We start from the raw sequence: 3937 nt of genomic DNA, 5'->3' as shown, positions 1-3937 counted from the left end.
GGTGAAAGGTTAATCCCGGCCCCCCAGCCACTCAGGAGCCGGGAGACAGTGGACGCGAGCGGCGGAGGCCCAGGCAGTGTTTGCGGCCCAGAGCCGGGACGGTACCCGGACGTTCCACTGCTCGCCGCTCGGCACCTTCGCCACCGTCCCGGGCCCGCGCGTCGGGGTTGCGGACGCTCGCTTGAGTCGGCAGAATCTGCTGGCTCTCGGAATTCGTCCGCCTGCATTGTTGCCCCTTCTGGCACCCACGGCCCCCGGCCCCCTAAACGAGGCCCTTCCCCATGGTCGTAATTGTTGTGCGCAAGGCTCGGATTTCCTTTCGCCGCCCCCGCACCTTTTTTAAAGGACCGACCCCCTCGCCTGCTTTTCCCCTGCTAGTGGTCCAGGGCCCTCCGCATGTGGGGAGACAACTAATCCCACCCCGCCAGCCCCACCCCGGAACAGGGATAACCAGAAAATGAGATGGGGGCAGCAGCCCCATTTATGTAAATTGTTCATTTGCATAGGTCAGAACAGTGTATTTTATCTTGCAGCTGTGAATTAAAATACAGAGATCCAGTAAGTGACTGGCTAAAAGAAAATTCTATTAATTTATCCCCAAATGTAGGCCTGTCTTCCGGATGACTCACCTGATAGATTGCTTTACTCCAGGCGAGGTATGGTAACAGCGACCATGCTTCTGCTAAGAGTCAGCCCTTAGCACATACTACGTGCTGGACATGTCTAGAGCGGCGCTGGTCCATACAGCAGCCACCAGTTCCGTGTGACTATTGAGCACTTCCAATATGGCTAGTCCTGGTCGAGGTATGACAGCTGGAAATCAGATGTATGTGTTCTTTACCACAAAAGAATGTAAACCATCTCACTAATATTTATTATATTGATTACGTTTTGAAGTGATAGTATTTTTGACATATTAGGTTACATATGGGTTTCTTTTTTTTTTTTCAGTGTAAATACTGGAAAGTTTTTAATGTCTTTTGTGGCTCGTATATATTGCTATTGGACAGGCTGTTCTGAGCTTTGATTGATATGTGGACCCTGTGAGTAGATGCTGATTGCCCCCCCCCCCCATTTTAACAGATGAAGACAATTCATAACTTCCAGCAAGTAAGCTGCTAATAAGCGAACAACTGAAATTTGAACCCAGGCGGTCTGGCTTCAGGGCTGGTGTATTCAATCACTACAACGCCCACGTTTTGGTCATATATTTACTGTGAATTGGCAAGACGTTTCACATAAACAGAATGTTCATGGGCAAAATTAGGAAGTAGTCAGAATGCACTTGGCGGACCTCCATAAAAATAACTTTTCTTAAGTATATACAGCACTTATATTGCACTGTAGGCAGAAGACCTCCCCAGTAATATAAATAAAGCCTTTCTGGAGATAATCCTTTATGAGAAGGATGGCCTCTTAGGGTGGGAATAGGCACTGGGGTTCACTACAGTGGAAATTTGTGGGCAGGTAAAATTCCCATCCCCTCCTACAGTCGTCTCAATCTGTCAAGACTAGCTGAGCTTCTCCATCAACAGGTTTGTCTGATTTTCAACCATTTTTTGAATTTTTAAAAAGAGAAGTACATATGTATGGTTCATTAATTAGAAAGCATAAAAAGGTATACAGTAAAAAGAATTCTCCCCACACCTGTCCCCATGCTCCAAACAGGTAACCACCGTGTCTTGCTCCTTCTCCTAGAGAATTTTTGTATGCGGTACAAGCCAAGACATTCCTCATTTACAAAAGTGGTAGTGTGCCATACACGTTTACTATGACTTGCTTTTTTTTTTAACTTAGTATATCAAGAATATATGTCTGTAGCAATTTATACAGAACTCCTCGCTCTTTTTTTCAGTCCCCATAACATTTAATGGCAGGGATATGCCCATAGTTTATTTAACCAGTTCTCTACTGAAAGATGTTTTGACTTCCAGTCTTTTGCAATTAAACGTTAATCCTCTTGGACCTGATTCAGTATATGGTGTGAGGTATGAATCCAATTTTTTTTTTCCAGATGGCTACATAGTTTGCCGTTTATTGGCCATTTGTTGAAGAGTTCACTTTTAAATTCTGTGTTTTCTTCCAGTGGTCTATCTATTCATGCTCCAGTTGCTGGTTTGTTTAAATCTGTAGACGTAAAACCTTGTAAGGGATAGTGTTTCACACTTCGTTTGGATCACAAGAAATCTTAGAGCTAATATTTCAGTGCATGTTAAGCAACAGTACAGTACCATGTGGTATGCGTTTTCTGTGGGCTAATTTTTTATTTTCCCTTTTCCCTGATTATTTCCACAATTTGTTTTATTTTTTGTAGAACAAGCCAGGATATAAATATACCTTCGTTTAAGACTCTATTTGCATGTAACAGAAACCAACCTGAAGTAGCTTAACCAAAACGGAAAAATTTATCATAAGGATGTAGGAGCTTCTCACAAAAGCTGCGAGCAGGCATACAGCTGCACCTTAGCAAAAGGCTAGAACCAGGAGTTGGAAAGCTTCCAGGAACCCAGAAGGTACTCTCTGTGTCCTTCTTCTGTGATTATTTTCTGTGTGCCTGTCTCATCTGTGCATCCCTCTCTAGTGACTGTTTCTCTCTACTCTTCTATCTACACAGGAGAATATAGGCACCCCCATATTCAGCTAGGAAGTCAGCTCAGTGTGGGCGTCAGAGCCCAAACAAGGCGGGGAGTCGGTCCAGCAAAGTCAGGTGACTTATCATGTACAGGGAGACTTCACAACGAAAAACTATGTTAAGAATAAGGCGAGCCAGATTTGTCACTGTTGGAGAAGGGGGTTAAAATGCAGAAAGGGGAACAGCAAGAAGACTTGAGTGATTGGATCAGAATTGGAAGTATTGATGTGAATTCAAAGTTTTCAATATATATAGATATAAAAATAAATATACATGTGAAAGCATCATATATAAATAGGCCTGGAACACCTTATTGTGCTAGAAAGTACGAAAATGCTCAAGTAATGATGGAGAATTTCAAAAGGACAAAGCAGTCAGCTTGAAGGGGCTCCCAATGGCCAAATATGGGACAATTTTAGCATCAAAATTATGATAGTAAGAGATTCTATCCCATGGATATTTCTATCCCATTCTATCCCACTGATGTTTTTTAAATGAGTAATCAAATAGGGGGAAAAGATAACTCTTGCTTAAAGTAGATCACAACTAATAAATTTAGCAGGAATAATGGAATTAGAAAATCATCATTTGGCAATCATCAGACAAGAAGTATCGGTGTTTGCTAAATTTAGTGGGTAAAAGTTGAACAAAGAATGAGATATTTACATAGGTTCAAAGCATCTCCCCATAAAATTCTTATTTAAAAAATGAGAACTTTACAAAAGAGAATCTAGCAGACACCACCTTACTCAAGTATTCAAAGTCAACTGACATACAAGGAGTCGCAGACACACACCCCACTAGTGCCATGTGGTGCAGCTATAACAGGGGCTTATTGAGGGAAACTTACATGCAGACAAGTGGCAGGATGCACACAATCCCCTGAACTTTCCTTATGACGCAGCAGAGTCCAGGCATAGCTGTTGTGTGTGTACCACGGTCAAGTTTCCAGGCCACAGTTCCAGCAGGACGAGGCCTGCCTTAGCCAGCAGCCAGATGGACAGACAGAGCCAGAGCCCAAGACAGAAAGCGTGCCCCACGCCCACACTGCATTAATATTTATATGTTAGCCTAACTGGGGTTAGGGAATTCCCAGTTTCTCTAGCAAGGAATACATCAAGGGAAACCCTGTGTCCAGTGCAATAAGCATACCAAGGGCAAAGGTCTGCTCAGAGGGTCCTAGGAAGAGCTTTGCCTACCCAGCCCAGTGTCTTGTCTCCCCACAGCCCTGCTCAGTGCAGCTCAGCCAGCTCTCACCTCTGCTATGAAAAGAGGGAAGGAAACGAGTCTCCAGAGACATGCAGA

This window comes from Delphinus delphis, chromosome 2 (genome assembly GCF_949987515.2).
Source record: "Delphinus delphis chromosome 2, mDelDel1.2, whole genome shotgun sequence".
In the NCBI taxonomy this organism is placed as follows: domain Eukaryota; kingdom Metazoa; phylum Chordata; class Mammalia; order Artiodactyla; family Delphinidae; genus Delphinus; species Delphinus delphis.
This window is presented reverse-complemented; position numbering follows the sequence as displayed.